At 42.5% G+C, this 13346-nt stretch overlaps 1 protein-coding gene across 6 annotated transcripts in view; it reads right to left on the bottom strand.

The window, feature by feature from the left end:
• Positions 1–13346, bottom strand: part of zmp:0000001168 (signal-induced proliferation-associated protein 1) — a 32423-nt gene that overhangs the window by 16797 nt on the left and 2280 nt on the right. Inside the window, exon 1 of one of the 6 annotated variants that reach the window (XM_056408475.1) lies at positions 387–515. The exons of the other annotated variants lie outside the window; for them this stretch is intronic. The gene's annotated coding sequence lies outside the window, so the exon portion shown is untranslated. Of the gene's footprint in view, positions 1–386; positions 516–13346 lie in introns of those variants that run through there. 6 annotated transcript variants of the gene reach the window in all.

The raw sequence follows: 13346 nt of genomic DNA, 5'->3' as shown, positions 1-13346 counted from the left end.
CAAAAATGTCCGTTCCAAAAGTTCCCTAAATAGTTTCATAGCGGGATTAATGCTCTCCACATCCAGCCTGCACGCGCTCACAATAGACAGTATTGACAAAGGGGAGGGGGACTTCCTGGCTCACTCTGCCAACACATGAGAAGTACGTGTAAACCGTCTCCCACCCTCACATACGTTCACACACTAACAGACACCGTTTTGTTAGTTCACTCCTACACCAGCATTTATCAAAGTATATATAAAGACCAACAACAACAACAGACACATTGTAAAGAACTACCAATATAGTATATTGGATCAAATACTTTCACTAAGAGTTAGCAATGTGCTTCCTTTTTTTAAAGTCCGTAAACAATTAATTGTTGTAAGTTTTGACTGCAACTTACCAAAAAAGTGTTTTTTTGTGTCAGGTACAAATCCAAATCAGCCAGTTTCAGTCATTAATGTGTCGCGGATGCACCACCAAGCTGACGTCAATCAACTGAAGCTGAAACCTTTGGTCGCTCTCAATAAGGTACGAGGCTTCTTCCTGTCTAGCTTTTCGCTTGCATCTCCTCTCTCGTGCTTGCAGCCTAAAGAGCAGGTGCAGAGCCACGCACACACACACATACACACACACACACACACACACACACACACACACACAATGCTATAGAGTAAAGTGAGGAAGTCACAAGAAATCTTTGTTTCCCTTTCTTGCCTGCTCTCACACTCTGCCCTCACTCCTTTTGAGCAGACGTTTCCATTTTGCTGTAAAGAGAAATACATTTTAAAAAGCTGTGGACCAAATATGAAGGTCGAGTAAGTTATCAGAGGTTAGCAGGAGTTAAAAAGGTGTTGCGATGATTGTATGCCGATGTGTGTTGATGACATGCATCTATATACTCGAGAAGACATTTGGGGACACTTGAGGGCTCAAGGTTAGCAGGAAGTGTTGCTGCCTGCTGCTTGAGCCCTTTTCTCAAGGTGTTTGTTAATACTGCAGTGGATCATGTCTGCTCCTTAACAAGGGGAAATGCTTTGTCGCACGCCATTGTTGTATATGCATTTGATCACTTTCAGCATTGTCCTGTGTGCCTGTTTTCTCATTATAGTCAGTAATATTGGTCTTGGAGAACAACAGTCATCCAAGTATTTGTTCTGGAGCACTAAAATTAAAGCTTTAAAAAAACAAAACAATATCATATATTGGATTTGAAGCTGTAACTTTTCACTTGTTTTCTTTGAAATAACAACCGCCCGAGTTGTGTGACATTTATGTATGAAAGTCTATGAAGAATGAAACAAGCATGTTGAGATTAGAACCATTGACATGAATCTGTCCACGCAATCTTCCCGGCAGAGCTTGGAGACCCCAGCATTTCATGGAGATGAGCACATATTGGAAGATACATAAAAAAATCAAAATACATCTAAATATTAATACAAGAAGGGACTATCAAACCGGTTTACATATCGGAAACAGGCATTCAGGTGTACGTGTGCGGGGCCGGTGAGGATTCAACCCTAACCTACCAATCAAAACAATCTAAATTTAGATCATATTTTATTTGTTGAACTTCTGAAGCCTTAAATAATTATGTTCAATGCCAAGAATGTCACGCTGGTGGAGAAAGACTATAACCTGTTATTTTATCTTACTGACCTAGAAAAAATGTACCAATAAAGACTCATTATCTGCTTTAAAATAATCACCATGTGCAAACAATACAGAGGACATGAGCTGGTAGCTCTGGGCCTCCTGTGTATGCAGATAAAATAAGTGCCAAACATTTAAATGAATGGCTGATATTACAAATAGATCATATATGATTGAACAATATGTGTAACATTGGACAATAAAATGACTTTCACGAACTCGAGGCTTGATTCTGTTGTTTGCTTCCAATGATAAAGAGAAGTAGTGATGACGATTCGAGACTTTTCTGTCCATGTGTGGTTCCCCATCTGACGCACTGAGCACGCTCGCATAAAGAAGCCTCTGTGCACGGTCTGTGTGGTGCCAGAGCTGCTGACATTAAAACCCTGCTCATGGTGCCGCTCCTTTCTGGGATCCTGCAAATGGTCTCGAACATCATGACCCATGTGGGCACAAATGACGTTAGCCTCTGCATATCTATACGATGAGGAGGCGCCGCATCAGGTGCATGTGTCACAATGCCTTGAAAAGGTGTGAGCGACGTATTTTCTCCGCTGTCTCAAAGTGGGAGTGGAGGTTATTGGCAGCAGATTCATTTTTTTTTTTTTACAAAAACAAATCACAGATTGAATTCATGCTGTTCCAACAGAAAGATGACCAGAAACTCTCTTGCTCTCCCCCAACACACTGAACGTGGACACTTATCACTCACGCCTTTGTACAAATCACATATTCTTGAGCTTCTTAAGACCCCCGACCCATGAGTCAGTCCTTGTTTCCATAGCAACCCAAATAGTGCCACCCTCTTTCGATGTGATATCCAGTCCACAAGTGCCTTATTGTTTCCTCTACTCAACGGGTAAAATGGCTCCGATTTGTCCAACAAATCTACAACTTGTGTGATGTTCCTCAGTCCTCACACATCAGTCTCATCAATGCCCGTCGCCATTTTACTAGCATTCTGTGTTCAGGGCCTAAGGATCGTCTCATAGGGCCACTAGCTGAAGACTCTTAGTCTCATGAGTTAAATTACATTCCATGTCATTTAGCAGACGCTTTTATCCAAAGCGACTGACAATAAGTGCATTCAACCAAGAGTACAAACTAAGAACAACAAGAATACAAAAAGTAACATTTCTTCAAGATAGTCAAACTACAAAAGTACCATAAGTAAGAGCCATTTAAGTGCCACTGAAGTGCTAATCTGAGTGTATCAATAAACCTATGTATGCAGTAGCCATGTTCATTGTGTGTGCAGTCTACACATATCTTATTGCCAAGCGTTCATTTCCTTTTAGATTAAAAAAAGAGCAAAATACTCTTAAATAGTGGTACCAAAATAAAACTACGGCATACATTTGTAAATTTTGTTTTTAAAGGTGCTATATAAATAAAGTTATTATTATTATTATTACTACATGTTGTGCTCTTTGCACTGGCTTCCTGTCCAACAAAGAATTGACTTTAAAATCCTGCTGGTTTATCAAGCACTGAATGTTTGAGGGCCTACATTGTGATCTGCTGCTACCTGATGAACCATCCCGACCCCTCAGGTCGTCTGGCACCGGTCTACTTTCTGAACCAAGAGTTAGAACTAAACATGAAGAAGCAGAGTTCAGTTTATCTGCTCCACATATCTGGAACAAAGTCCCTAAAAGCTGCAGGTCTGCTGAAACCCTCAGAGGCCCTGAGCTCCTCTAAATCCAGATGTAAAGACGTTTCTGTTTGCTGTAGCCTTTAATTGAACCAGATGTAAGGATATTAATAAATTTCTGCATCTCACTACTGCATTTTATTACTTAAACTGCACTGCAACTTGTATTCTATTTGTAATCTTGTTTTCCTTGGCATTATGTATTGATGCTTTTAAATGGTTCTATGGGAGGCACTTTGAATTGACTTGTTGAAATGTGCAATGCAAGTAAACTTGCCTTGCCTAAAGTGTCTTTGAGTACCTTGAAAAGCCCTATATACATTTAATGCATTGTTATTATTATTATTAAATGTCCTCAGTTGTTCTTTCCGTTCCTAACTGGTCAGGACTGAACTGTAACTGACTTTAAAGAGGAATCGCACAGAAATCGGATCAAGTTATTTGCAACATCCTCGTGTATATTATCCGTTTGCTGTTTCAGCATCGATCCAGGAGTGTTATTACTTTCTTTTTTATCTGTGTATACAGATGCGTGAGGGTCATACACACATTCCCTTGGAATCCGAATCAAGTGCAGAAAATGGTACCTTGTGTAAAAGGAGACAACCTATCAGCAAGAGGAGAGATTGTCTTACCATTACTGATATGCAAAATCTGCACTGGCCCAGCCTGTACAACACAGATGACAACCACATTCACACTGGCTATCCTTTGAATACAAGTGTGTGTCCTGTGTGTCTGTTCCCGCTATAGAGAAGTGTGTGATGTATCTTACATAGCAGCACAAAGTGAAGAGGAACCGAAGCGCTTGGTCCCCACCCCCTCAAGTTTCAGCTCAATTTATTTGGGAACCTATTGTTCATTATACTTTCTGCTGCATGCATTAGCATGACCATTTTAAATGTCGTCGTGCATCCTCCTAACTCAAAAGCAGAAAACCTTTTTTCCCTTTAACAACTACCTTTTGATCCAGAAAAATACCCTAGAAACGCCCCCCACATACATAATTGATAGCCATCTTAATGTTTTCCCAGGGTACTTCTAACTGATCAGTTTTACGAGTTTATATCAGTCTGGCTTAAACTAAACACGATCATAAATGGATCATTTCGTAATAGCAGGACTGACTAAGTGCCAATAAAAGCAAATGGCATTGTGAAGGCTTGAGACAATAAACAGCAACAGGAAGCTGTTTTTTTAAAAGCGTGCATTGAATTCTGATTGGCTTTTTCTGTGATGATGCTGCATCTTGCTGTTTTCTACCAGAACAGGACACAATATCACAATGTCAGTATGGATCTCTCTCAATGCTTTGGCTTGTTGGACTAAAGGAAACCTGTGCAATATCTGCATCTTATTTGAATGCAGCTGAAAACTGCCTGAAACTTAGCAAGATTAGAAGAGTCATTATTTGGAATAATGCCTAACATAATAAGTCCATAATAAGAAAACATTAAAAAAAGTATGTCACTTGCCATACTGGTATGAATGCTATTTACGTTACTTTGGTCAGATATCTGGTAGTAACACACACCAACTCTCCTTCCTCCTGTACAAGGAAGAAAACACTGTGCACAGTGACGGTTGCATGCACTCCCCCACGTTCACAGGACTTATATCTCCATGATGAAAACTGTGCATGACCTCTGATGCTTCCTGAGCCACAACTCCACCGCTACATCCACTGAAACTCGAGCCCTTCATCGGGCTGCTTAGCAGGGATCACTCAAACACGTTGTATTAAACGACTTTGCAGAGGAACTGAAAACCATTTGATGATCTCCATGATCTGGTAGTTATGCCATATTCAATTCACTGAAATCATCAGAATCTCCTGGCGTCCACACTCACTGAAGCAGATTCACCATGCAAATTAACTCTGACATGTTTCCTTGTGGTCAGGTCATTTCATAAAAGCAGCTGTATTCTCAAAAGCTGTGCAGACAGTGTTGGCTGTGCACTTTGATTCAAAGCATTGCATCAATTTAAATAACCAAACATAATAACACAGTGTCTTTGTTTCTCTTTTCCGTCACAGGATCGGTCCTGAACAGAGGACCCAGACATGCAGCTGATGCTCTCCAGGATCATTTTTAAAGACTTGGAGCGTTTCCTAAAATACTTGGGAGGATGCTGCCCACCGTTCACGGGACCACAGCCAGTCTCCATCCCAGAGAAGCTCAATAATGCATGGAGACAGCAGTGTTTAATCTTGCATCTCAGATCTCTTCGTCAGTAGCCAGTGGACAGTAATTATCAGTGTGTTGTGCTCTGATGCTCGAGGTGTCCTAGACTTTTCTTTAGTGCCGAAAAATCAATTTCTTTGTGTGATGAGCGCCACGGTGTCCATCAGAGCTGGAGACAGCGTGGGGTCATCCTGAAACCCTCGGAGCAGAAAGGGAAATGTGAGATGGCACTATGGAGCGGCAACTCCAGGATTATAAGGATTATATATTTTAGAATACTGTTAATACTTTATTCTTCTGGACCAGATTCCCTTTGCACGTCCATGATTTAACAGATGACGGTGAACGAGGTCCACTTCCGTGTTAAATCCAGGACAAGGTTAATGGGCCCCTGGTGTACAATGTCCGCACACAAACTGAAGTCGGAGACGAGTACTATTAAACATACACTGTTTTGGGGAAGTCGAGGTTGCTTGACTTATTTTGCTGCCGCTCATGAAAGTCTGCGTCCTGTGAAACAGGAAGAGATGGCTGACTTCTGAACCCTGGGAGGATGGGTGTCGTCATCGTTTCTAATCAACCCTCCCACAGCAGACCGGCTGCTACACTGCAGCATGAATGAGCAGCTTTCTGCCAGGAACTGAAGTTGACTTAACCTCAGCGCGTGTGCTTTTATCAGAATTAACGCTGATGTCATTTGAAGAACAACATTGAAAGAAAGATCGTGTCCCGATATAGACGATTGAGAACTGTATTCAGGTGAAGCTGCGGGAATCGGCTTAACAGCTTAGCAGCAATAAGATGTGATCAGTGACAAAGGTCGTGCGCTTACTGCAGCCGTATCAACTCCATCGCATCAAGTTGCAGCAACTATTCAGACTTGCAATTTCATGTCGTGCTTCATTTCTTCGTCAGAATTGAAGACTGACGTTGTGAAACACACCGCATCGTTATGCAAGCGGCCATGCAAAGCAGCAGATCGTTTTGAAGCGTGGCATTAGAATGATACATAAAGATGGAGGAACTATCTCGTACACCAACGTCCGGGTTACTGCACCTCGGAGAATATCTAACCAAGCGAGTAGACGTCCAGCCTCACTGCAGTCCGGAGGTCAGCTGCTGCAGTGTCACTGTCCACCCTTGTAGTTAAAAGCTGCCTTGCCGATTCTTAACCACAAGGTCTAAATCAACTCCTAATAGTGATTGATTTTGGGAAATTTAAAGCCAGGCTCAGTCTCACTCTCATGTATTGATCCCACGCAACCCTGTTATGTTACAGTTGAGATCAGGTTGCTGCTGAATGTGTGACACTGAACTGACTGCAAAGCTTTAGAGAAAGTAAATATGAATAAATGTGCCTAGATCTGATTCAGAAAACAGGTTTATTCTAATAGCCAACAATTGCTCTCGGCATCTATAATCTACAACACCAACCCCCCTTTACCACACTGCGGACAGTGAACTGGGCCAAGTCCAGAGGCTGCTAAAGTGGATGGTACTGCAGCACTCTCTTTTTTTGTAATGTGCTTTATCTCCCTTTTTTTTTTTCAAACAGTTTGCAAACGTTAGTCTAAGCTATTGGTCCCCAAAGACACATAAGCCTGCATCCCTAGCATCCTGTGTTCAACGGGCTGATATATAAAAAAAAAGAGGATAGCGGTCAAGGTGGCAGGAGAAAGAGCAGGTGTTTTGAAGGAATTCATTATTGAGAGCAATAACATGCACCGACAGACACTGGCACTCGAGCTGTGTATGACTGTAAGCTTCAGTTTGATCACGCCATTGATAACCGTTCACTTCCCATCTGTCAGAACAATTCTACAAACAATTTGCCTGAGATATGACACACATGTGACACACATCACTATTACTTCACTGTTGCTTTTTCATTTCCTGGTCTAGTAACACTTTAAAGGATGCTATGACATAACAGAAAAGCGGTGACACCATTTAATGAAGTTGTGATGATTCCCTGCACATAGATGTTGACTGAAGCATCACAACATGGAACATTTAAAACCATCCACACATTTCTCTTGTCAGTTTTTGTTTTGGCATCCTGATGTTAATTGGATATTTTAGGTTTAATCTGTCTGGAGAAAAAAAGAGCTATTTCCTTTTTCCATTTCAAGGAAGGAGCATGATTAGCTCCAACCAGTCTGGAGAGGAAAATCATTTAACCAGTAGAAATGTTCAAAAGAACCAATCAGCACAATGTTGTCTTAATCTGCCTCAGCTCTGCTGATAGGGCGGTTGTTGTGGTTGTATGTGGACGTCAAACCTCCCTCTGGGTTCGAGAGTGGGATCATTTATCATCTCCACACAAGCATTTAACTTTAATTTCAAGGAGAGCTGTCCGCCTTCAAAATATGAAAATAAAGTATTCTGCCTAATAAATTATTTCTGAAGCTGGACGAAAGGGGACGAGGGTTACCAAGATGTTAATTATTCATTGGTTGGTCGCTCCCTTGTCCACTCTCGCACCGTCTGGGACGCACACAAAACGGTGCTGATTTGTTATGATTTATATCCAAGAGTGTGTCTGATTTCTTTTGTGCATGTGTGCCTCGCATCTTACAGTAAACCACTCCGGTTGAGGTCATCTACCGTGTCACTTCAGTGACGGCCGGGGCAGTTTCAGCTATTTTTCAAAGTTTATTGTAAAGAGACGAAAAATAAGACGCTGGCTTGCAAATGTGAATATTTCACAAATCAGTGCAGTTTGCACTCTTTCATTCGCCTATTCAGTGGACCTCCCCCTTCAGAAAATGCAAAGGAAGTATGCTCAGAAAGGTTCCCTCTCTAGTATTGTCCATATTAAAACCTAACTTCCTCTTGTAATAAAGAGAACAACCGAAGACTGATGCAGCCGCAAATACACATTGAAGCGCTATTGTTTCTATAACCTACGTTCTACCACAGGAGAAGAAAGTACCTAACTTGCACTATTGTTTGACATTGTATTTGCCATGACATCAACAGCGTGTGCTGGCAGAGCACTGGCCGCTTCCTGTGTATCCGAAAATACACCTTATGGCCGGCCGCGTGTGCGACGGAGGGGCCGGCGGAGAGATTTAAGGCCCGAACGTGAGGCGATGTGTGTCTTTGTGTGCCTTTGCTGACTCCATAAAAGCCTCATGCATGTGGCACACTGTCCACACAGTGACAGGAAGGACAGCTGTCCCCCTGTGACCGCCCTCTTCGCGCGAGTGTGTGAGTGTGTGTGTGCGTGTGTGTGTGTGTGTGTGTGTGTGTGTGGGGGGGGGGGGGGGGGTGACAGGGAAAGGAACTGACCCTCAGCTTCATGACTGCATCTGTTATGTTGAGACACGGTTCACTGTTACTCCTCTGCCTCGGAGTATCCAGCTCCGAGGCAGAGGAAAAGAGATTGCACAATATTGCTTTAATAGCACTCTGAACGGTTACCCTACCTCGTCTACTTCCAGAGGAAGAGACGTTGACCTCCTCCACTTCCTCACTGTCCCTATTGTCCACTGAAATGTAACCCAGATGCCATGAAATGGCTGCAGCCCTTACAGTACCCACGCTCATCACCATTTCTAATCGTTTATTTATTTCTAAAGGTTTCTTCAGTTTCTCAAAATAAGTGTTGCTTATAACACAAATTGCTCTCATAATTTGGGAAATGGACGACTGTCTCGTGTTGACTATCCCGGCTCAGGCACCAGTGAAGTCTCCACACAACTTTCAAAGGCTTATTCAAGAAGGAGATGACTGTTAAATTGATGACTTTAGCGATAAGCGATGATCTCATATGGATGTTCACCGAATATGATATTGTGATATTGTAAGAATGCTTTAATTATTATTATAAGTGTGAGTGTAAATCTAGCTGATGCACTTCTCCCCCTACAACTGAAAACCACCTTTTCCCATGAAGTGTGTAGCTCGTCACAAATTTTAAAAAAGAAGTTTAAAAGATCAGGATTTTCCAAATGTGAAAAAGGTCGTATCAGAGACGCTATCAAACGCTTACTCCAGCTCCCCGCCTCTCTCTTGTCTGGTGCGCTTGTGACATTTACACCAGCGGCTCTGCACCGTCTGACCTGTATAAAAATGAGCAGCTCATGCACCAATGTGCCAACTGTGGCGATGCCGATGGGGGCCGACTTCCTGAGACGCCATGAGAGGGAGCCGGTTCTGTCTGCACTCGAACGACGTGAATGACAACACATGCCAGAGCGTCGCCGGGTGGGTGAACGGTGAATGGTTGCATGGAAGGATTCATTCAAAACAACCATAGACGTAGGAACAGTGTGGCAGGAATTAGTTTCAAAGCGGACGTGAAGCAGTGAGTGTACCACTGACAGGTACGGGCTCAAACTGATCTCGCCTCTCACTTCTTCATCACCGCTGCCTTTATCGTGTAAATGAAACAGTTGCGGTTGCAACTTCCTCCTCATAGTTGTGACAGAACAAAGAGGTGCCTCAGTCGTAAATAAACACATTGATAATCTCTAATATGTCAAGCTTTAGCTTCGATTTTTTGATTCCTCTCAGGCCAGGATGTGTTCTGCCTTTATTAAAAACGCTATCTGCCGTTATGGGGATGAAGTGAAGTGGCTCTCGTGTGAATTGTCGGTCCTAGGCGGCTTTCAGAGGCTCTGAATACCCTTGAGCGTACTTCCCCTGTAATGGCAACATGAACAATGAGAAGCAGCCACTGCACAGCGTAATGGTTTAATGCATGCGTGTCATGACATAAACATATCATAATAATAATATCTAAATATAAAAGATAGAAAAGTAAGTATTCAGATGCTAACATAGAAAATGTCATGAAGGCAGCAGCTTCCACATATTTTAGGATTATTATATTAGGGTTTTGTGGAAAGAAAGATATTTTTAGGCACTTGATTATTAAAACTATCACAACCTAATTTATTCAAATTGGTCTGGAACATGGTTCCTCAACAATAATTACGTTCTTTGTAATTGAAGCACTCATTTCTTGATGAACCCTTTAACCCTTGAGAGGGGTTTCAGAAAGGCTATTAATAACTATCATTCTTTTGTGTCATTTTACATTTTTACCATAATTGTTTTGTGCAGACAGTCGGTGTTCCAAAATGATCCAGGGACATTTTTTTTGAGTTTAAAATGAGACAACACAACTCTTTATCCACTGAGAATTAAATCACGAAAAGATAAAGAAAAAGCTTCTAACTGAATATTTGTCATCTTAATTTATCCCCACAGCGAAATAACACTCGACAAATAAAAAAGGACAAGGAGGCTCGTTACATTCCGACCGGCGGTCAGCTTACACTGACAGCGTCCTGCCATTTGATGAGGAGGAGGCTCCGCCTGTCCAACCGCCTTCCTCGCTCCACAGGGAGCCAGCCGGGGTGCAGCCGGGCAAAATGGCTCCAAATGAGAGGAACGATACGATGCTGACTCAGACCAGAACTAAATCTCTCCGGTAACCTTGAAACATGTTCAGATCAAAGTCACTTTCCTCGTATATCTATGCAGCATGTTGGACAACTTGTCTTTCAAATGGGAAAAGGAGGAACTTTTTTTGTCACGTCGCATTGTTAAGCGAAGCCGGCTGATGGTTGAATGTCGTCAGCTGTTTGCTGAAGCTGATGAGTCATTTAAGGAGTCACAGTATAGATCTGCACAACAACAGGACAAACAACGGGAGCTTAAGTTTAAATCCTGGCAGACAAACAGCATCGGGAGATATGAACATGGATCTAGTGACTCAGTCGTAGACACACTGCTGTGATGCCGCTAGCAGACTGTCATCATCGTTATTCAGCGTCAAGTAAACAAAGGTTATTCACTCCTCCACCTGCATCTATAATGGCAAAACAACAACGCTCTCTTCTACCATTTGTTAATAATAATAATAATAATAATCATTTATTCATATAGCGCTTCTCAAGGCACCCGAAGTCGCTTTACAGAGTCCAGTAGTCACACACACACACAGTCGTCCCGGTGGTGGTGAGCTACATCAGTAGCCACAGCTGCCCTGGGGCAGACTGACGGAAGCGTGGCAGCCAATCAGCGCCTACGGCCCCTCCGACCACCACCAACATTCATTCTTATCCATATGAACCGGGAGAAGGCTGCGGTGCATGTCTTTATGATGGTGGGGGAAACCGGAGTACCCGGAGGAAACCCACGCAGACACGAGGAGAACATGCAAACTCCACACAGAAAGGACCTGGAACGACCCCGGGACGACCGGGATTCGAACCCAGAGCCTTCTAGCTGTGAGGCGACAGTGCTAAACACTGAGCCACCGTGCTGCCCAATATCTCTCTACAGTTTGGTTTCACCACAGTGAGGACGTCTTTTGAGGTCAGAGGTCACGTTTGGTATAAGCCCCGACTATTTGAATGGCTCCGATAGACAGCAAGCACCAAATCTGAATTCTCTCTCTCTCTCTCTCTCTCTCTCTCTCTCTCTCACACACACACACACACACACACACACACACACACACACACACACACACACACACACACACACACACACACACACTCTCTCTCTCTCTCTCTCTCTCTCTCTCTCTCTCTCTCTCTCTCTCTCTCTCTCTCTCTCTCTCTCTCTCTTGTTTGGTGCAGGAAATAAAAGTAGGCCGATCGATTCAAGAGCTTTCTCTGACTCTGCTCCCTCCTACTCAACCCAGAATAGTACAACAGAAGAAGACCTTCATGGGACAAGACACCCCTCTGTTGTACATTTTTGCAGTGATAAAAGCAGAACTCTTGTGCATGTAGCTATTTTTGGATCATAGACATATGAGTTTATTTCCATGATCTTGGACTACAACAAGTATTTTTGGATATGTTCAGCATTTCACGGATTCTTACAGAAACTTCATAAGGACCGACCATCACGTGTGTCCAGACGAGATCTAAATGTGCTCGTATCCTGGATGTCGAAGTATCCAAACTGGAGCAAAAACGGTTCAATCAATTAATCAACTGCAACCGTTAGGATTAGTGATTCATCGTTGAAGTCGTTTATCAAACAAACATTCTGTGTGTCCACCTTCTGAAATGTGTCGATTCGCTAATTTTTTTAAGTTTCGGTCGGACAAAACAAGCAATGTGAAGGTCAGCGTGCTCTAGGAAATTATGATGTCAGCAGCCAAACTATTGGATGGATTAATCCATCATGAAAATTATGAAAATAAATAGTTAGCTAATTCACGCATCTCTTATCTCTTCTCATCACTCACATACAAAGCACTAACTCCTAACTAATAGCAGGCAGACGTGTTGTTTCTATTCATACATGTAATTGTTTGAGTTGATTAAATTATGGAAAATAATTAAAACAATTTGCAGTAATTGATAAACTATTAGTTTGAAAAGACGTTTTCAGGAGAGCAGGGAATATATAAAGCAGTTTTGTTTGGCAAAATATTTCCATCATTACGTTTTCATGGAGAAAGATAGAAAGTCGTGTATTAATGGCTTCAGTTATTCTGCTATTATTAGGCCTTAAAATACCATTTAGATTCTCTACCTGCTCTGTCAGATAATACACAAGTACTCTGGATTAAAGGTACGGATGGTGTTTGTGTCCGATCGATACACCGCTGGACAGGATCTGACTCATTTGAAATGTATCTATATCTATATAAATGCATCACATGGCAGCCGAACAAAAGTCTCCAGGAGCCAAGTTGGATGAATATCCTGCATACTGTTGGGAGTGTGATATCAGAGCACTTCATGCAGACACACTTATGACTGTGGCTACAGTAAAACAAGGTGCATTCAAAGTTTGCCCCGATGAAAAACATTGCGCCTCCTGCCAACACAAACACAACGCCATGAAGTCACATTCAGTCCTCACACATCCTCCCATCAGGTCAAACTGC

The sequence above is a fragment of the Pseudoliparis swirei genome, chromosome 3 (genome assembly GCF_029220125.1).
Source record: "Pseudoliparis swirei isolate HS2019 ecotype Mariana Trench chromosome 3, NWPU_hadal_v1, whole genome shotgun sequence".
NCBI classification, from domain to species: domain Eukaryota; kingdom Metazoa; phylum Chordata; class Actinopteri; order Perciformes; family Liparidae; genus Pseudoliparis; species Pseudoliparis swirei.
This window is presented reverse-complemented; position numbering and strand designations above follow the sequence as displayed.